Here is a 22529-nt window from a genome sequence, read left to right as displayed (position 1 = left end):
AAGGCCCCAGTGACTTCCAGCTATCTCTGTTTTGGAAAGGCCACTCCATTCCAGCCAATTCTGGAAGGCTGTGAAGTGGAGATTGGCAGCAGACCTAGGTAGGACAAGGCCTGCCTCCTGAGGTATATTGAGAAATTGATATAACACGTTTCTGGGTTAATTTTTTTTTTTTTTAAGATTTTATTGGGGAAGGAGAACAGGACTTTATTGGGGAACAGTGTGTACGTCCAGGACTTTTTTCCAAGTCAAGTTGTTGTCCTTTCAGTCTTAGTTGTGGAGGGCGCAGCTCAGCTCCAGGTCCAGTTGTCATTGCTAGTTGCAGGGATCGCAGCCCACCATCCCTTGCGGGAGTTGAGGAATTGAACTGGCAACCTTGTGGTTGAGAGGATGTGCTCCAACCAACTGAACCATCCAGGAGCTCAGTGGCAGCTCAGCTCAAGGTGTCATGTTCAATCTTAGATGCAGGGGGCCGAGCCCACCATCCCTTGTGGGATTCGAGGAGTGTGGATTCGAGGAGTGTGGTTCTCAACATTGTGGTTGAGAGCCCACTGGCCCATGTGGGAATCGAACCGGCAGCCTTCCGAGTTAGGAGCACGGAGCTCCAACCGCCTGAGCCACTGGGGTGCCTTCTGGGTTAATTTTTATAGTTGATGGGCACAGTCAACTACAGGGATCTATCTCTGAGAGATAGTTCTGACTGGCCTGGACTTCATAGGCTCTAGTTAGTTGGAGAAATGGATGAGGAAGATGGCAAGAAAGAGAGTCCGAGTCAATTTATTCTGTCAGAATTTCTCATCAACATTATCTTTTAGATTTCCATGGAGCTCTCCACCTTCTCACTTTTTCCTGAAGAATATTTTCTTTTTTTTTTCTTTTTTTTAGAATGATAGACTCTTGGCACTCTGAAGTTAACATGGACCTCAGAGCTAATCTGGTCTCATCCCCTATTTTGTTAAATGATGAAACTGTCCATTAAGGAGAAAGAAAAAAAACAAAGAAAGAAATTTACACCACAACATACAGGAACATGGAAGAGAATGAAGGTAAAGTGTTAGGTTTGAAGTCAGAGGACTGGGATTCATTTCTGGCTCCATTATTTAATGTCTCTGAGCCTTAGAGACTCATCTGTGAAGTGATATTTGTCACATGAACTTTTGGAGGAATAAATGAGATAAGATGTTGAGTGCCTAGCACATTGACTGGTTTATAGAAGGTTCTTAATAACTATTATCTCCTGTCTCTTTTCTCATTTCTTCAACCTCATTTTTTAATTCCTCCTTGTTCTCTCCACAACGCTTTTCTCTTAAGTGACTCTCCTAAGTAACTACCTTTCTTATTTTCTTGTTTTCCACCTAGTTCTTTCTCTCTCCCTGTTTCTTTTCATAGTGAATCCACAATCCTACTTATAACTCCCCTCAGGCTTTCACTTGCATCCATGTACCAGAATCTTCTTTTTCAAAGGCAACTTCTGGAAGCATTTCTTGATTCCCACAGCCCTCAAGCTCTTTCTCCCTTTGAGCTCCATCTGACTTCCTATCTCCATCACTCTCATTCATTTGCCATTCTTTGCCCGATATACTAGTTCTCCTTGTGTGCATGTGTCATACCTCCTGAGCTAGACTGGAAAATTCCTGAGAGCTGGAACCACCTTATATATTATTTAGTTATTATTCCTTGCCAGATCTCATAATAGTCTTCTCATATGGTGATTACACAATCAATATTCATTGATAGATTAATGGATTCCTATTACTTTTTTCCCAAGACACCTCCTGTAGCTTCTTTACCAGAGGGGATGCATACATGGTTGAATATTTGGTTGCAATTTTAGAGCTAATAGAATGTCTGAGTGATATTGTGCTAAGTAAAGGGTGCAGTCCTTGCCTTTGGTGTCCTGCAAACTCGTATTGCCACTGTGAGTGGTTATGGGCAAACCACTGCCTCTGCACGTTGGCTTTCCTGTGTTTGCTTCAGGGAAGCACAGAGGCTTGTGTCTCTGGCGATGAATTCTCCCTTTCCCTCTTAGGACATAAAGCCATTTCATATTTACCTGAGGGCCACCTCAGAGATGCATCCGTCAGCATTGGAAAGGCCTTATTACGCCATGCAGGCTGTCCCACAGAGGGGACTCCTGTTCCCCACTCTACATTTTCCAGCACCTTCATTTCTTTCACTTGAAGCCCTTCAGGCTGAATTTACAAATGGGCTTTAAACTGGATCACCTCAAGATGAATTTCTGTGCTCAGTCAGATGTTAGCAAAGTATTATTTGGGTTGTGTGAAATGGGAGTTTAGTGAAGGCAATTTTTCCCTCCTCCCTACCTTAGGCTAATTATTGTAGAAAGTGTTTGCAGACCTGGAACTTCTCATAATTCATCCTGCCTTCTGTTTCTTTAGAGTCAGGGCTCATAAATCTCTGTTTGTGATGACATAAGCGGTTACTAGAGGAATGTGGTGGTACTGCCAGCTGAGAATTAAAGCTCCAGCCTCTGAGCAAACCAAAAGAGACTCATTCAAGGAGATATATCCCACCCTTTTCTTCCTTTACTTGTAAGAGTCAATTGTTCTAAATACTTTCATGAGCGAGGGCAGCCACAACATATCAAACTCAGGTAACTTGATGCTTATATGTAAACAAAAACTCCCAAAACTTTATAAAGAAAACAGAAAACGAACATACCCCACAAAGAACCAGAATTTATGGTCTATTACAAAGTACATTAAAAATTATCGAATCAACGTCTTTCTCTTTAGAGATTACTTAGATTTGAAATGTAGTCAAATATAGCCTAATGTTCCGTTTAACATTTCTGCTTTCTTCCTGTCTTTATAGTTTTTGTGAATTTGCATCTCTATAACATATGTATATATTATGCATTTGAAAAAATTATATATAAAGAAAGTGAGAATCGTGGCACATTAGAACTCTCAAGAACATGTAAAAGATTTAGTCCAACCCTTAATTTTAGAGATAAAGAAACTGAGGTCCAAAAACATATCTGAGATCTGAAAGCCAAGTTAGTGTGACGGAAGCCGTGGGACACAGAATCCTAGCCCCTGCCCAGCCTTCCTCGTGCCATACTGCTGATGTATGCAGTAGCCGAACCTCAGATGGACAGACAGTTCCATTCATCTTGGCACACTCCCATCGATGGTTTGGAAAATTCTATTATTAGAAAAAGGCTAGTGTAAGGATTCTCATTTCAAACTCAGGAAATGGAAACAAAACTGCAAAGTATTTAAGTTCACTGAATAGAACATTGAAATGATTCTGATGTCACTGTCCTCATTTTTAAAACGACAGGGTTGATGATTCTTGAGTCTTCTCCAGCTGGAATACTCAAGAATTCTAAATCTTGCGGAATGTTTTATATGAGATTTACCTCCCCCTCCCCATCCCGAAATATTGCTCCTTAACAATCCTAAACCTTCAATTTCCCCATGTACAAAACAGAGCTAATTATAATTATCAGGACAGCGGGACAGTGGTGACAGTAAATAAGAGGATACACAGCAAGCACATTTAATTCCTTGAATAAAAAACAATGTGAGAATGAACAGTGAACTTTTTATAGCAGCTCAAAAGTAGCAGTAACTGTAGAATATAATCAACTCTAGATTAAGTTGTGTGGATTATTACGTGTTGGAGGATTATTCCTAGCAAATGTTTAATTACAGGTTGACTCCCTCACTACTCACCGTGCATCAGGATTATTCAAGATGAACACAAGAAAACACTTGCCACTTTTGATATTTAACAATACCAACTACTATATTATTAAAAAGGTAATTTGTTATTTCTTTAAAAATGTAAATTTAAGTGTACTTCTAGAACTATGGTTTAATGGCATTTTGCTTGCTATTTTGGATTATTTACATAGCAGTTTCCTCCATTAGTAGAAGTAAGGGAGGGCCGATTAGAATGTATTTCATAAAATTTAGAAAATTCTTTTTGTGCATTATAACTATTTTGTCCTTTATTCCCTTACTTAAAATTATACCTGTACAGATACCGAAATTGGTTCACACTTTTATATGAACTTGCTGTGGCTTGATCGTGACATCTATTATGTAGACAGGTTACTCCCATCATGAATGAGTCTTGAGTAGAGTGATCTAAAGCTGACTCAGCATAACCCCATAGTCAGCTAACTATTTGTTTCAAATGTATAAATCCTTCTTCAGAGCGTAAAGAACTAATGACAAGGAAAAAAGTCGAGCTTCAGGAATGAAATCTCACTGCCAGTCCACTGGGGTGATTTTGACTAATGTAGGGAATTCCTTTTAAGAAACAGAGGAGAAAGTGTGTGCATGAGTTTTTGTGCGGGCAAACCCAGCCGGCAGATAATAGTATCTCCACATTGTTTCTCTTGCTTATCAATCCTCTCCCACCTGAAGGGAGTTTACATGATATTGTGTAAAGAACGGAAGTTTAAAAGAAGACTTAATGAATGAAATAATTAAAGTATTATTGAAATATTACATTCAACCCTACACTTGACTCTTTAAACGGGATATAAACAAATTGATACTTTTTTGAAGTGGGGTGACTGGACTTGAAAGAAAACATTGTTGTTTGAGGAATAGTTAAGGAAATGGAGCTGACGGACTCAGTGGGAATATGTTAAATATCTTTAAATATCTGAAGCATTGTCATGTGGAAGAATGACTCTAATTATTCTACCTGGTTCCTAGGAATTTGGAAGGACAAATTTTAGCTTATTATAAGGAAATATTTTCTAAGAACTAGAAAGATGGAAAGATTTGGTGGACTGTGAATCGCTCGTTTTGGCGGCATTTGGGCCCACTGTGGGTGAACACAGATTAAGGAGACCAATACTGGCAGATGGTTGGACCATGATTTTAACAGAGTGACTTTGGCTAAATTACTGTTTAGATCTCTGTTTTTCTCATCTATAAAATGAAAGATTTAGACTCAGGTATTGTCAACCATTTTATTTCCCCCCACCTTAAATGAAATCAATCTGATATAGAACTCCAATGTAAAATGTAGAGGGAAGCTTCCATCTCTGGAAAAAAGGACTGAAAATCCTGACCTTTGGCCCTCGGCCTGCCAGCCGCCAGTCCACCTGCACCTCCCCTGGGCAGCCTCTGAGTACCTGGGAGGAATCTGAGAACTACAGTTTGAACACCAGAAGATTAAATGCTTTCTGGTATTCCTAGCAGAGCTACAATTTTATGATTGTCATATAATTCTACAACTATTCTTTCACCAGATTAATAAACATAAAAAATTTCTTTTTCAACCTGTTTCAGGCTTGAGGCTTACAGAAAAGAAACTATGCAGCATAGTGGTAAGAATATGGACTTCAGAATCAGAAAAGCTTGGGTACAAATCTCAGCTCTGTGTCTTATTAGCTTTGTGACACTGGGCAACTTGCTTAGCATCTCTAACCTTAAGAGGTACATTTGGAACAAACATCCACCTCATGGAATTTGGGGGAAGATTAAATATATCAATTATTGAAAAGCCTGTAATATGTTTGAAATGTGAAATAAGTACTCAACTACCGTGTTTCCCCGAAAATAAGACCTAGCTGGACAATCAGCTCTAATGTGTCTTTTGGAGCAAAAATTAATATGAGACCCAGTATTAATATATTATATTATATTATTATAAACACCGGGTCTTTATTAAGTTTTGCTCCAAAAGACGCATTAGAGCTGATTGTCTGGCTAGGTCTTGTTTTTGGGGAAACACGGTAGGTAGCTGCTTTATTAAGAAAAAGACCAAATGAAACTGAACAAAGCAGTTTCTTCCACATAACAATGATTCCTTATCACTGGTAGTAAAAATCAGAAGCCAGGAACCTTTTAATCACCTTCCCAAGCTTGTAGTAAGACAAGCGCCTCTAAAGGAGGAAATCTGATGATGAAATCAGCCTCCAGCAGCCCCACCGACCTTTTGTGTGACCTTAACCAAAGTCCTCGTCCCCTTTAGGACCTTTCCCCATTAGTAAAGTGAAACTGCAACCTAAAGAGATGCCTTTAGGAAAGATTGAGGTTTGCTTTATTCAAAAGAACTTAATTTTTGGCACAACTTTTCCAAAAGGCAAAAACTTCCTCGATACAATCCGAGAGCTACATTTTATAACCATGCCAAACATTGCTGTTAGTACTTTTTTTCTGTCTAAGCATTGCCTATTCTTTTTGCCTTAAGTGGAAGTGTATTTGTTCAACAAACGTTTCCTGCACACTTCCTCTGCATAGAATTTTAGAGGTAAACAAAGAAACAGAATAAATCACACCTTTACAGAACCTACAGTTTAGTCCAGACACTTGCAACCACAACCACACAGTAGTGTTTTCTCTAAAATGATTTGCAGTGGCCCTTTACGGCCCTGCGACTCATCTTTCCTGCCTTCCTCCGTTTCCTCTCCTTGATTTCCAGCATTCGCTGGTTCTTGGAGCTCTCTTGCTGCTGTCTGTCTGTCTAAAGCACGCTTCTCCATCAGCTTACATGGGCACATCTTCTCGATTCCATGCTCCTAAACAAACTCTTGTTTTCCTTCGTGTACCTCCCACTCTGCAGGATCTGATCTGACACTTAGTGTTTGGAGGAAACAGTCCAACCAATGAATGAAGTTCATCGGCTTAATTCTTTGCTTTCCTACTTCTCATTTAGGGAGAATTTATGTTTTAAATAACCTTAATACATTTAAATTAATTAGTCTGAAACAATATTTAGTGAATGGGATGTATGAGAAAGATACTCTATTCTGAAGTTTTGCTGACTTTTGTTCTAAGTTCTGGTACTACGCATCGGTATGAACTGGTTGAACAGTTACATAGGGGAACATATCTGTAAGCAAAAATAGTATATTCTGAAAATCACTTCATAACATTTGAAGGCAAGCAAAATAGAGAAAAACAGATCAAGGACGGATTTGTTAGGAAAGAAGACCCCCCACGCATTAGGTATATCTTCTTTTGGGTCTTAAGTGAGGTAACAGGCATATACAAACTTGATCCCATTTTTTTCTCTCATCTTGGAAGCTCTGAGAGAGGGGTAAGAGCACAGATAGAGATTAGGATAGTCTGTCTAAGGATAATAGCAAAGGTGAGTGTGCTTTGGGGTTTAAAATTCTTGCTGGAAGCTATTTACTGACTGGTTACTAGGAGACAGCATGACTCATTGCTTACATCCCCCCTGTGGCCAACTTTCAGTCATTTATCACCTAGCAGATTGGATCAAGACTGATAGAATCTTTAGGAAAAATTATGGAGTGCTCTATTCTAGTAAGAAGGCACTAAACTGTGGAAATAAAATGATCCTTGAAGATGAGGTCTACTAAGAAAGGATTCCTACATGTGTCCTGTAGGCATGAATAGTCTAGGGATTTACTAGTGGTGAAGAGATAGCCACAAGATAAAATATCAACAATATGTTACAAACCCCAGACACGACAATATTAAAACCAATGTGGATAATAAATACTATATCTTCCCTAGATGTTCTCCCCCCATGTCCTGAATAATTATATTTACATTATAACCCAGTGTTCCTAACTTCCATGAAATGAGACAGTTAAATATGCCTTCAATAATCTTTCTAAAGATTCAAATAACTGGAATAGATTAACGTGAATTCCAAAACAATCAGATCCTCCAAGATAATTTATAAATTAAAATATAAATTATAAGATATATTAAAAAGTACTGTGGGCACAAACTGACATACAAAAAACTGTCAAATCTCCTCTACACTGCCCGTTACCTTAGTGGAATCAGCTGTGATGTACAATTTGTCAGGAAACTTAATAAAGGGATATTTAATGTATTTCCATTAACAACATCAATATTGTTAGAGACATAGCCTAGATAACATAAGCTTTATCTGATAGGAAAAGAAAAACATTATTAAATATCAAAAGAATGGGAAATTATGTACTCAGTATATTTGTATGTGAGCGTGAGAGCAAAAGCTAATGTGAAAATCAGTGAAGGGAGATGTGGCAGGAGCATATTTTGCAATATTTATTTAAGTTTTCACTCTGTATTCAGCCTTTACCTTTACTTGTGCAAGTCGATATCAAGATCTGTGCCGACTGGGAATTTGCAACAAGGAGAAAGCAAAAGTCAAAATTCTAATTGAGAAGAGTAGGGACTCAAGGAGTGCCTCGTGCGTGTCTTCTGGGGTGAAGAAGAGAGGGCGCGTGGGAGGGAAGGAGGGAGACTGATCTCCCTCAGAACAATTCAGATTGCCCTCGTCCAGGAGAGGAAGACCTGTTCCCCGCCTTTGGCAACATCCTGAGGCTGATGCAGGGCCTCCGGGGAGTTTTGTGATTGATCCCCCTGGGGAAGCACCTCAACCTCTTGCCCCCAAGTTTAACACAGAAGCCACAAGGCAGAGAACATCACGTCACCTAGAGCCATGGGCCTCTCAGCAGCCACCAGACAAAGGAACCGAGGCTCACCCAGTGTCTTGACCTCCACAGGTCTACAAACCCTGTTCAAAGCTGCTAAATGTGATGATGAGGAAGCCTCCAGAGTGGTTGAGCTGTTATTTCCTCCAGCCCAGAGGAGAAGGGCTTAGAGAGGATACTAAGTTGATTTATGGACAGTAAACCACCTGAGTTTACAGGCTAAGATTTATGCTTGTTACAAAAGTATAAATCTTTTTATCCTGTGTATCCGAGAGCACAAGCTCTTGAGACAGATGGCTGGGTTCTGGCCCCAGCTCCACCACAAACTAGCTGTGCGACCTTAGCAAGTCTCTTAACCTCTCTGACCTCAGTTTCTTCATCTGTAAAACTGAGATTAATAATAGAATCAATTTCACATGGCTGTTGCAAGGATGAAACAAGATCATCTGCATCTTTGGCACAGAACAGAGGCTCAATAATTATCAGCTATTGTAATTATTATTATTATTATTATTTAGTGGTTTTTTTTCTATAACTGTCCCAGTTGTTACTTAACTGTGAAGGAGAGATCTATACTTAAAACAAAAAAAAAGTTTCAATTCACAGCCACCTCTGTTCATGGATTTTTTTTTTTTTACCATAGGCTTAAAAAATAAACACAAATCTCTCATTTTTTCTGGCCCCCAGGAGACTACTAAATTGCATGTGAATCAAATCACCTTCAGGGAAGTGTTCCTGGGAGAAAGGGATGTTTCCTAGATCTTAAATAGCTAATTGCTTGAGTCCTGAATAGGGGCAGGGCCTCATCACTGCCAAGTAGGAATGCCAGCTACGTGGGTAGGAAGTCCAGCCTGCTCTGTGTTCTCCCAGCAAATGGGACTTCATCAAATTTCTGATATCCAAAGATCCAGTGGGCTCTTCAGGGCCATGGAACACATGACAGACAGGAGATGGGAGGAGAATTCTTCCCTGTAAATGACATGTGCTGGAGTGCTCTGAGAGGAGCCAACTTTAATTCTGTGGAAATTCAGTGTCCAGTTTGGGGCAGGAGTCTATGAACTTTTATCCCTCAGTTGCCATGGGAGGGCTATTTATGAAATACTCCTTGAGTTGCTATTACAATAAATAATAGTTGTGTATGAAACAATCAGCTGATTTGCCTAACGAACTGCCTGAGCTCATCTGAGGGGACTATAGCCTGCCGTCAGTACTCCACAGTTCAGATTTGGCCCCTAATGTCTAAGTAAGTGGGACCCTAATGGGCTCTGAGCCTGGCGATTATGACTTTCCGGCATAGACGTGATGCGTGTGGACAGAGGTGGGGAAATGAGCACTACCCCCGTCCATGCAGCTGGTCATGCCATATGTCATTGATGTGTATCTATTCACAGCCTTTTTGACCTCTTTTCTTTCAGAAGCCTGTTCCAGTCACACAAACTGTGGGATCCCCAACTCTGCTTGCAGAAGTCAGAACTTCTTTACTGTACTCCCCACCTCGATCCATTCTTTAGTTTCTCCAAGGGTCTGGACCCTTAGATTATCCTACTTGGGACCTGTTGAAAGCATTAGGGCTTCATGTATCACCGCTTACACATATCGAGCTGCCTAAGCTCTCATGTCCCCATCATATAGGACACTCCAGGCCTGGGGGAACACAGGGCCAGCCCACCTGCCTCTGGACATTTCTTGTCTTCAGTCAAGCAAAGTGTATTTAAAGAAATACTACCCCTCAAGATATGAAGCCCAGTCCAGGCACCTTGGAAGACACAGAGATTCTTTCCTCTGTAGGGGTTCTGTCCTCACCGGGGAGATGGCTACCCAACTGGGTGTCTCTGTGGCAAATGGCACAGAGGGTGGAAATAGGTATCGGTTATTTGATAGAGGAGGAGACTCCCAGGTAAAAGCCTCAAGGAAGAGTCTGAGAGAAGTGGGCCTGGAAAGGGAAGTAAAGTTTGGCTGCGTGGGCAGTGGGTAGCCAGGGTGAGGACAGGCCTGGGCTCACAGAAGAAACACAGGCTTCCCCTGCTGGCTGAATGTAGAGCCTTCCAATGGATCCTTTCCTGAGCTGAATTGTAGTAAAGTGAAGTAGCATTTACTTTAGGATCTTGCTAAAGCATGCACAAAATAAATGGAGCTGAAGCACAGATGCTCACAGACATAGTTCAAAGCTCTGGCGGCTTGATGCTGAAGTGCTGAGTGTGTTTCCCCAGGAAGGAGCTTGGTGGGGCCCCTCTCACTGCTCCGGGCACACTGCCTCCGTAAAGCTCGCTGCCAATCAAACGCTGAAGGCTATTTTCACTTTTCTCCTTTTTTCGTAAAAGTGAAAATCCTCTTTGGATTTCTTTGTTAGCAAGGATATGTACTAATGTAGGTCTTTTGTAAAAGTGAAGTGGCAATGCAATCTTTCAAAAAGGTGGGGAGGGTACTTGTACTTGTGAAGCTTTGCACCTGTGCCTTGGATTCCCTCAGAAGACCATAGCAAGGGAGGCAGCAGCTGAGTGGTTCTAAGGCATTTTATTCTTTAGAATTCTTTAAACACAGACTATTATTAGGAAATAAATTCACAATGTAACCTTGAAGAATGGTCATGGAAGGGGCGGGGTCTGACAGACTGGAAGCCCCTTTCCTACTGGGACTTGAGTTCCTGTGGCTGCTGTAACAACTTACCACCAAAGGGGAGGCTGAAAAAGAATTTATTCTCTCTTAATTACAGAGGGCAAAAGTCCGAAATCAGCATCACTGGGTAGAAATGAAGGTGTCAGCTGGGCTGTGCTCACTCCTGAGGTCCTAGGGGTTTCTTGCCTCTTCCAGCTTCTGGGGGCTGCCAGCATTCCTTGGTTGGTGGCAGTGTTGTTCTAATTTCTGCCTTGGAGTCACATGCTTTCTTCTCTGTGTGTTTGTGTCTAGAATCTCCCTCTGCTTCTCTCTGATAAGGACATGTGTGATTGCCCTTAAGGCCCACCTAGACAATCCAGGATAACCTCTCCATCTCATGACCCCCCACTTAATCACATGTGCAAAGCCTCTCTTTTGCTATACAAGGTAGCATTCATAGGTCTCAGGGAATACAACCTGGATAGCTTTTGGAGGGCCACTTTTCAGCCTTCCCCAGGATTTATCTTAATGCTGACTATCTTGAATTTCTCTGCAGTTACTCACTGGTGCTTTACTGACCCAAAGGCGTTCTGCCCCTCACCAAGTGCCTCTGTTCCATTCAGACTTCTGGCCTAAATCTAGAAATCAATGCACTCCCACTGGCCACTGGCCTTGGCAAAGTCCTCTTCTCAAGCAAAACATTTCTATTTTTTACCAACTTCATTAAAAAATGTAGGGAAACTGGTCAGAAGCTCTTTGTGGATAATCCATCTCTAGTTGTGCATGCGAAAGCAGCAGAGCTTTGTAAAGGGGTGACCATTGGAAATGCCTTTAGAAACCTAGACACAAGTATTTGTGATTGTTTGACATTGATTTTATATCCCCTCTACCAATTTCCATTTATGTCTTTGTTCCTTGTTTTCTTCATTTGAATGTATTCCATCTTACATTTGTAATAAGGTGCCCAAGCTGTGCGTTTCAGGGTCATTATCACACTTCTTAGGAACTTAAAGCCCTGCTCTTTGACCTTATGCTTTCTAATACCACCTAAGGCATGCCATAATTGCCCACAAATACATAGTCTGTCAAGTCTTATTGCTCAAATGAAACCCACTTCCACAGTAGGACGAGAAGAGAGGGGGTAGATCTCCTGCTATTTGCATCAGCACTTGTCCTCGGGAAATGCTGAATCTTGGCACTGAAAGAAAGTGTAAAAATGATAAATTCGTCCCCTAATCTGGACCACTGCACTCTCAAGACTGCAACTCTTACATTAATGGAGATTAGGATATAACATTTTTAATTTGGAGCCTCATTACACAGTATAAATAAAAATAGAGCCCCAACTATATCATCTTTAATTGCCTTTAGACAGAATGCTGATTATCTACTGAGGTCTTGGCCATGTGTTTCCGGGGAGCCAGCAGAGTTTGTTCCCTGCTTTGAAAGCAAAATCAGAAAAGATATGTGGGTATCATTAGAGAGGGCAGAGCTGGGCACCTATAGTCCTTCCTGCTAATACCACAATAGAAAAATATGTGTGGACAAAAATATGACAGAATTGTACAAGTGGTGACTTCATGTGTGTGAAGCTTGAGGAATGATATACGTTCACCCATCTAAATGTAAGGTGCCATCCATCCATTTCTACTTCGCGCTCTTGTTACCTAGAGTTTGAAAATAGCCACAGTTTTCACTCTTAGCCTGGCAGAGACCCAGCGAGAGATGCTGATACTCAAAGCTGTGATTGCTGAGTCTTTCAGCATCCCTTGGTACAACTGATTAAAGCAATTGATCAATACCAAACCTTGAGAAAAACTAGTGTGGGTATGTTACAGACGACATCCCATGAATAAATAACTCAGATAATGGCATTTGTCTCACTATCAAGCTCATCTATAATTTAGCAAGAATAATACCCATTAAAAGAATACCTAGAATGATCACTGCCAAAATAAAGAGTTAATTGGTTTCTATCTTCTGGGAAGTCACTCAAACAAGATAGGGAAGGAAAAGTGGTTACCTACTGTAATAATGAATGTAAAGCAGCTTGTAAGCCACACCCCTATCTGCTGTGAGATTGTTCTTCAATAGCATTTCAAACCGCGCCTATTGTATCCAACTTCTACAACCCAATAGAAGCTTTTAGAAAGGTGTTTTACTTTTCCATGAAGGAATTCAATCTGTATTATGGAAAAATTCACTGCTTTAAATAAATTGATTCACTGAGCACCAGGTATAGAGAGTATAAGTAAATTCCTCTGGGATTGAAAGGTTTTTGTAACATAAATGAAGCCTTCTATTCACAAGACAGTCCTCTGCATTTGGGCTCATACAGGCTTCAGTTATAAATGGCTAATAGTATCTCAGTCACATCGCTCTGAGACGTTGGGGTGGTCAAATGGGCAAGAGAAATCCGGACCCACTCCAGGGTAAGAACAGCGACAAGACTACACTGGAAAGGAAGGCAGATAAAAATGGGCTGTCAAGGCCCAAACTATCCACTGAAGCAGGTGTTCCTGCTTTACCACTACAGAAGTTAGACACAAGGAAATCAAAGAGAATTGAGCAAAGTGCATGCTGTGAGCCCAGTCAGCAAGTTTACTCTGAGGTGCCTTGGTAGTTTCTCAATTTTGATGGGAAAATGCAAGTGATAGACTATGCATTTGAGTTCAGGAAGCTTGGTTATGACAGGACTGAAAAAAAAGAAAAAAAAATGACATCTTCACAGTGTATCGACTGCCATCAGCCTTTGCCTCACTAGTTGATCTGTCATTGGATGGCTTTGAGCACTTCAGAGAACACATGGATAAGGTTAGAGTGTGTGAAAATCATTGCTGAACCCTATCATCTCCAAAGACTTATTTGGGGAAAAATAATGTCTTTCAAATAATGCCCATGCTTATACTGAATCAGTAATTGCTGTATAAAATAAACTTGAGTATGTTCCTAATGTCCTCTAGAGATGCTGTAAGTACCGCTTGCTAGTATTTATGGTCTGCAATCAAACAGGAGTCAAGGCCATAAATCATTACCCTGAATATAATATTTTTGTTTCATGAAAGTCTGAGCTTTCAACCCCAAAGCAACAAATCAGTCCACTCCTTATTGAGCCTGTCACAGCCCCATCCTTGAGTCCAACCACATTTATTACCATTGTCAACTGCCTCGTGTGAAAGAACAGGAAGGAGAGAAGGAGAATATAAATATAAATTTAAAAAGCAGTGCTTTGGGGGGACGGCCTGGCTGAGGGGAGAGGTAACACAACATGGGGGCTTTCACCTCAGGGTCACATATTTGGTGGCCTGCGTACTGATGTGTTGATCAAGTTTCCACGTCACCAAGAATCCGGCTGTTAACTGTCACCAGAGCTGAGAGGTTCGACACAGGGGCAAAGTGCTCAGAGGAGTTGGAGGCTGAACTTTCAGCCTTTTGACTGACCCCTAAAGCACTTGGTCTTCTCTAAGGACAGGCCTGCTTCTCAAGCCACTGCATTACATTGTCTTTTAAGGGACATTGGAGATACCACAGACGGGGAGATACTAGCTTGCTTGTGGAAGAAGGCTCTAGGGCTTTATCTTTGACAGACTTGATGAAACCCTAAAAAACGCTTCTCCTAAAATAAGAAACCGCTGCTTTCACTCTCACAGGGAAAACACTATGTGGGCACTGCCTTCCAGGGAGTGATGCCGCCAGAGGAGAGTGAAAGCAGATTTCCAAAGGCAAAAGCTAAGTCTGTAACTGAGACAGCAACCTGGACGACAGTAAACAATATTTATAAAGACTCATTGTCAGAGATGCAGAAGAAAGCTCGTCAAAATGTGGAGCTTTTCTTTGATGTCTAACTGAAATCATCACTTTGGGGGTGTCTTTTTCATTCTTAGGTTATTTATAAGATCATGAAAAAGCCAAGGCCTCTGCTGATATCTTAGCTGTAGGTGCAATGACATACCTTGTATTTTCATCTTCCTCATTCAAAAACAAATTCTAATATGAACACAGGATTTTATGAGGTTAATTACCACATAAGTGAACATTGTACACCTACATGGACAATACTAGAAAGCAAAAGATAGACATAATATGTCATTAAGGAACTGCATTCAGTCATATACTTCTAGAATCCTTTACCCTAGTCACTTTTTTGTCATTTACTCAACCTAAATGGTCTCAATATAACAGGACTAAGGAATTAATTTTATTTTATTCTGTTTTAAGTTGTTTTCATGATATTGGTATAAAAATCTCAAACGAACCAGAAAACCAGCCTTACCAAACACTTGAACTGAGTAGTTTTGCTTGCAAAATATCATCTGTACTTTATTTTTATGTCAATGTGGTTCTAATCATTACACTTATAGCACTCTGCCCAAGGCTGATCTACCCTTTGCTATATAAAAATTCAAACACTATTTATGTACCTATAAAAGAAAAAGCCAACATCTTACTCATTCTAATCTCACAGAGAGTATGTTGCTGTCGTTTCCTCAAGAGAACAAGTAGAGACAGAGTGTTGGTGTTTAATGAAAATTAGATTGGAGAAGGGAAAGCTAAATTGCTGCTGGGTTTGTATGATGTCGGCTCAAGGCATTGATCTTCTCTGTGCCTCAGCTTCTCCATCTGGAATTGAGGGCACATTATTTCATAGGGATATGTTGGGGATTAGAGCTTAGGTATATGACAGGCAAGATGCACATGTTAATCCCTCTCTTTAACTTAACTTCAGAAAGTCCTTTATTAGGGAGCTGTGTTTTGCTTGGAGCTAAACTAAAATGAATTATGGAGAATTTGGACAGGGTTCAGAAAGAACAGTGAAGATGATTCAGTGCCTCAGAAATGAGCTCCAAAGAAACTAGGGGTATTTAGATGATAGAAAGATGATTGTGAAGGCCGAGGCAAGCTTGGGAGTGAGTAGCATTCATACATAATGCGTATAATGTCACCCACAAAACTCAACACACGTAAATGCTCATTTTTAAAGTTATCTTGAGAAATTGTCAGACAGTATTGAATACCTGATCACAGTTGAATAAACAGAGGCTTTGAGAGATTTAAGTAGCTTTTCCATGTTCACAGAGCTAGTTATACAGCACAACTAAGTTATAGATGCAAATGCTGTCTGACCCCAAAAGCCATGCTCTGTGAAACATCACAAAGTAGTGAGGATTCATTGAAGTAAAATATATAAAGTATTTGCTATGGGGTCTGGCACATATTTAGTGTTCAATAAGTGACAGTTATTATGATTATGTTTTTGGAACTCCACTATTTGTTAACTCCTTTAGTTTGAGCCATTTTTTTTCTTAGTTTTAGGTGCACAAAACAATGTAATGGTTAGACATTTATCATTTGTATCCCTCACACAGTGACAACCCTTCTCCCCCCCATCCACTACCCCTCTGACATCGCACACAGCCGTTACATTATTTTTGCTAGGTATCTGTCTACTTCACAAACCTTTCTGAGCTTAAATGAAACTAGTAGTTACAAAAGCCAACAAATTAGAAACAGGAAGTGAATGGCCAAAGACAGTTACTGTGAATTATTGGGGAGACATCTTGTGGTAAGATTTTTCAAACTAAGATGTTCTGTTCGGCTAAGCTTTTGTCACCTTCCCTTCCCCTCCCCCATTCCCATTACCTCTGAATTTTTGTGCCAAATGCAATAGTTTTCTTAGCATTTTAATAACACACTGTGAATTTCATCGTATTATAAGAAAAATTGCACTTTTTATTTATATAGGTAATTTCAGAAAGGTTGTTGTGTGTGTGTATATATATATGTGTGTGTTTATGTGTGCACAGGCATACCTTGCTTTATTGTACTTCACTTTATTGAACTTCACAGACATTGCATTTTTCCCAAATCAAAGGAGCCTAAATATGTGACTGAATTTCTGCAATCTCACAGTAAAACTAATGGGTGAAGAGTTGCTCCTTATGGATGAGCAAAAGAAGTGATTTCTTGAGACGGAATCTACTCCTGGTGAAGATGCTGTGAAGACTGTTGAAATGACAAAGATTTAGATTATTACCGTGTTTCCCTGAAAATAAGACCTAACGGGAAAATAAGCCCTAGCATGATTTTTCAGGAGGACATCCTCTGAACATAAGCCCTAATGTGTCTTTTGGAGCAAAACTTAATATAAGACCTGGTCTTATTTTCGGGGAAACATGGTACATAAACTTAGTTAATAAAGCAAGATTTGAGAAGATTGACTCCAGTTTTGAAAGAAATTCTACGCTGGGTAAAATGATATCAAACAGAATCACATGCTACAGAGAAATCATTTGTGAACGGAAGTATCAACCAATGCAGCAAACTTCATTGTTGTCTTATTTTAAGAAATTGTCACAGCCACCCTAACCTTCAGCAACCATCACTCTGATCAGTCAGCACCACCAACATTGAATGTAAGGTCCCTCACCAGCAAAAAGATTATGACTCACTGAAGGCTCAGAGGATGGTTAGCATTTTTTAACAATAAAGTATTTTTAATCAAGGTATGTACATTGTTTTTCAGATATAATGCTATTGCACACTTAATAGACTATAGTATTGTGTAAACATAACATATATGCAACGGAAAACCAGAAAATTTGTGTGACTTACTTTATTGTGATATGCACTTTATCACAGTGGTCTGGAACTGACTCTGCAGTATCTCCGAGGTTATGCCTATATGAGCATACAGATGTATATTTGACATTTCCTGGAATATTCCTTGGAAAACATGTAGATCAGAGTACTCTAATTATAAATTACAAAAGCAAACAAAAACCCTATGTAAATAAAGCACAAGATCTTCAAAGTGTCAGGGGCCCTCTACCTTCTCCACGGTCTGTCACTACGCACATGTTTAGTACTGAATGAGATTTCAATGATTCAGCCTATAAAATCAGACAGCAAGAGTAACTGTTTTCAACTTTAAGACCATTTAGTAAGTGAAGAGAAGACAGTTTCTTCTTTAACCAAGATCCAGACAACTAAGAGTCTTCCGGATTCAAATTGCAATACCCAGTAAGCCTGAGCGCCAAGAGAAGATGCTGAAAGATCATGAGACAGTCTGTTATTCTAAGACTGCCAGCAAGAAAGAAATGGAGCCAAAGAATTCTAGAGGAGCTTGTCAGTGGAAGGTTGAATATGTTCTCCTTAAATTCAGCATGTCTACAATTCCATTTTAAGTCCACTTTAGTGAATTTTGTTTCTTTGAAAACTGCCAATGCCCAAAAATATACCAGCAACAAATATGAAGATTTGCAAAGAGAATAACACAACACTTAACAACTTTAGATATTCTCCTTTTTCATGTGACATCTTCCCACAGCTAACTCCCCACTTCAATATCTATGCAGTGGTTAAGTCTACAAATGTGATAACACAATAGGTCAATTTGTTCAATTAATTCAGTCAATCAACTTCTACGTTTGGTGAAAACTGACACATTGATTGAATTCACCTGTAAATTAAGTCAAACTCTTCAAACATATACATGCCTTCACAGACTAATGTCAAGACTGGATTCCAAGTTTAGTTTACTTCTAATGAAGGTTGGTTCTCTTTGAATATTAAGTGACAATAATTATTGAGATTGTTGTAATTGTGATTTGCACAGCTTAAAGGTTATGAGTATCATTTTATTTGCTAAATAGTGTTGCTTTATTCTGCATGTTTACATTCACCAAGCAAATATAGAGAGCTTTCAAGTTACCTGTTATCTCTTGGGACCCCGTGGAAAATGAGGTGGTATGTCTCATAAGCATTCTCAGCAAATGCAGTATGTAAAAAAAAAAAAAAAAAAAAAAAAAAAGGAAAGAAAAGTCCATATGGTGCACAACATCTCTCAAATGAAAAATAAGGCTTCCCAAGGAAGGAGCCTTGGGGGATTCTGAAGTCAAATTGCAAGGAACAAATGTGCTATTTTAATTTTGGCCTTAAAACTTCCTTTCCTGGAATGGTCTCAACATCGCAATCTCTGCTCAACAGCACACACTAAACTAGAAACTCTCCTTGTTTTCTGGTTTGCTTTTCTTAAGAAGAAATCATCAGAACTCTGGGTGAGATTTGCAACCCCTCCTACACCAACCTTAGAAGTCCAAGAAGATTCTATAACTTTTAATTCCCAAGCAGGCTACAAACAGACAGAATTCTCCTTGAGAAAAGACTGTTTCTTTTCTTTCCTTCCTCTCCCTCTTCCTTCAGTTTAGTTTGGGAGGTGTTTCCTGGGCTTCCCATCGCTCTGATAGGCTTGACCCGCTCCCTCGCCTTGTTTCCCTTCAATGAGGGGCCCAGTCCAGCAGCTTCAAGTGGATGGACATTTGCAGTCTTCCCTGCACCTGGAAAGTATGCATCTCCTTCCTGATGCGTGGTGTGGCTAAGGTCACGAGGGGAGTATATTGAAAGTCTACATCCAGCTATGACAATTTGTCAGTCTTCATTATCACAAGCTGTGTGGCAGCACCACCAGAGAAAAGGGTCAGTGTGACTTCCAATTAAAACTCCCTATTGAAGATGGATTTATGTTTGGTCTATTTCAAACCACATTGGGCTGCAACTTATCATTTAAGTTGTCAAGCTGGAAGCACTTTCCTTTTTTAGTGCAAAGGGTTTAAAAGCCATTAATTCATTTTGTTTAAGATGTAAAGACATAAACAAATGAGTGTTTTTAATTTTTTTTAAAGGAGGGAAAAAAACTTTGGGCCAGATGTTTTCTAGATATATTTAAACATTTAGGATGTGAGTCAAATTTGCAGGTTTTTTGGTCCTGTATTTTGGGCATTTCTGCTTTTAATGTGTTTACTGTGGGAATGTTATGGTGAAAGAAAAGAACAGACCCTTTTAGATGATCCTCAAAATCATATGCTGGGAATTTCAAACAGAGCCCAAGTCTTTCAGCGGTGAGTTCATTTTCTAAAAGAGAAACATAATTTCCTGTTTTTTAAGGATAAGAAATACATATTTTTAATCATCTTGGACATGAAGTCAAATTCATGTTGTGACATTTTGATGATGTCAGCACAAATAAATCAATTACTTTCAGGAATAAAATTTCTATTACATACCTGTGGTTTAAAAAATTAAAGAGAAGGGGAAAATGGAAAGGGGCAAAATGTTGTAGGGGAGTATCTTGGCAAAACAGATTCAGGCTTGGGGATAATCTCTGTTTATAATAAATGAGAACTGAAAAAGGGAAGAAGACAATAGCAAGATGGGAGTAGGTCTCTTGCCAGGAAAGACCCAAACATTTCAAATACAATACAATATATCTTAGCTCATTTATCTGTGGTAAGCTCTATCTTTTGGCCTTCCTCTAATCTTGTTTCCTTGTGTTTTTTTAAGAAGGGGGTTCTAGTTGAGGTCTTGTGTAGTGAACAATGGAAATCTTTTCGATTTCTTATCTCTTTTTGATAGCCTTAAGCTTATTCTTCTCTATAACACATTCCTTCCACTTTCCATTCCCCCACCCCATAGCTTGGGCAAAATCAATTAAGCCCACTTACTCCATCTATCTAGCTATGTCCATTAACTGTGCAACATAGCATCCTGACATTCACAATCCCCATCGGGCAACCTTGTGATAGAAGGAGGAGGACGCGGTTGATATAGCTGTTGAAGTCATCGTCCAGTACTACTTTGCAGCCACCACGGGGACCCTCAGCAGGTCAAAAAGAGACTGCAACATACAGCTGGAGGGTGTGGAGAGCCGAGCTCTGCTCCTTCTTCTCAACTCAAAAGTCTTGACACCACCCAAGTGGATTCTGGTAAAATACAGAACCCTGGTTTTTAGTCTCTAACTTCATTGATGTTAGAAGGAGCATTAAAAAAAAAAAAAAATCTCCATTGTGTTAGGAAAACTGGGAGCTCTTCCCAAAACCTCAGAGAAACAACCTTAAATGTCATCATGAGAACTGAGAAGTTTCCTTTTTAAAATCTGATTTAATCCTGGAAATGCCACTGAGTCTTTCAGCATCCTATCAAGATTAAGTAAATATAATGATAGTAAAATGATAATAGCTAATATTTATTGAACCATGCTTACCACTTGCCACACACAGGGTGCTAAGCACTCAACACACTTATCTCACCTAATCCTCACAGCAGGTACTATTTTATAATTATTTTTAAAATGAAGTAACTAAGGTTTTGAGAGGTTAAGTAATTGCCCCCGGACATAAAATAGCAAAGCTGGGATTTGAACATTGGAGTCCGATTCCTGAATCTTCAGGCTTAATCACTCTACCCTAAGTGCAGCAGATAGAATGCCTGAATATCCTAAATCTGTCCAATTCAGCCACTCTAGTGGCAATCTGATTGGATTTTCCTGTTCCCAAGGGAGGTCATCCACTCTGACTCAAGTAAAATGATTTCTTTTCAATTCTTAAAGGAATAGAGAGCATTACATGTGGCTGACTGGCACACAAGTTTACAGGGTAAAGTGTCCATTTTAGAAAGGAGGAAAATCCATTGAAAGTGGCACTTGGGATCAATTTTTATGTCACCATTAAACCAAACATATAAATTCTTGGCCAGAGAAGTGTTACTGGTTAAGGGCTCCACGTGTGCCAGGGCAACTGCTGAGACCTTCCACTAATGGGCAATTGGGTGACTCAGAGACAGCATAGCTCTAAGATGAGGTACAGGACTGAGTTCGTCCAGTTTCTTTCTATAGAATTTCTCTCAGCTTTTCCATCTGCTTTGCCGAGTGTGTGATAATTAACAAGAAAAGGCTGTTAAGAAATATTGAATGAAACTGAGTCTGAATATGCTTCCTCACTGATATAACACTGTGTACTTTCTTCTGGGCTCCCTTTGTGCGTAGGGCAAGAAGACAGAGAGATCTTGGCAGAGCATTCTTTTTGTTTGTTTGTTTTTAGTCTCAAGTCATTTTGATTCTTTGTCACATATAAGGCATTGAATTAGCGAAATCACCGAAATGAAACTCAACCTGTACCTAGAGTTGGTAGTGAAAGAATTTCATCTGAGACCAGGTTTTTGTGTTTGTCACCAATGCGTCTCCAAATCTGGAGGATTGCCGGATTCCTTGGCTATGCATGGTAAATGCTTTGTCCAAGCAGTCCTTGCTTCTCCTCAGGGTAGAGGAAGTGAGTCAGACTATTAGAGGTGCCGGAGTAGGGTGTGTTGTCCAAATTACCCTGCAAGATGCAAGGGCCCAGGAGAGTGATTGTGTTTCTGCCTTATCAGCACCAGAATTGCTCATCAGTCCAGGCTTTCTCATGAATCCAATGGAGAAATTGCAGGGTTAGCATTGTAACAAGGCAGGAACTCTGGGCTAATCGTGCTTCCCTCCCTGCCCCTTTCCCTCCCTCCACCCTGGCTATGGGAGTCAGGAAAACCAGTCCTTTTGAAAGTGAAGCAGCCTCAGATGGCTGGAACAAGGCTTTGCCTGGGGTGCAAGTTTGGTTCACGTTTGCATCTTCCCTTCAGAACCTGCTTGTGCTTGCTGACTGTCAGCTGAGACTGCTCAGAAGGTAGAGTCGCGTTGCCAATCACAGTGTGATTTTTAATGTCTTCAAGTGGTCCCTGAGAA

This window comes from Rhinolophus ferrumequinum, chromosome 5 (assembly GCF_004115265.2).
Source record: "Rhinolophus ferrumequinum isolate MPI-CBG mRhiFer1 chromosome 5, mRhiFer1_v1.p, whole genome shotgun sequence".
NCBI classification, from domain to species: domain Eukaryota; kingdom Metazoa; phylum Chordata; class Mammalia; order Chiroptera; family Rhinolophidae; genus Rhinolophus; species Rhinolophus ferrumequinum.
Note: the sequence above shows the minus strand (reverse complement) of the source record.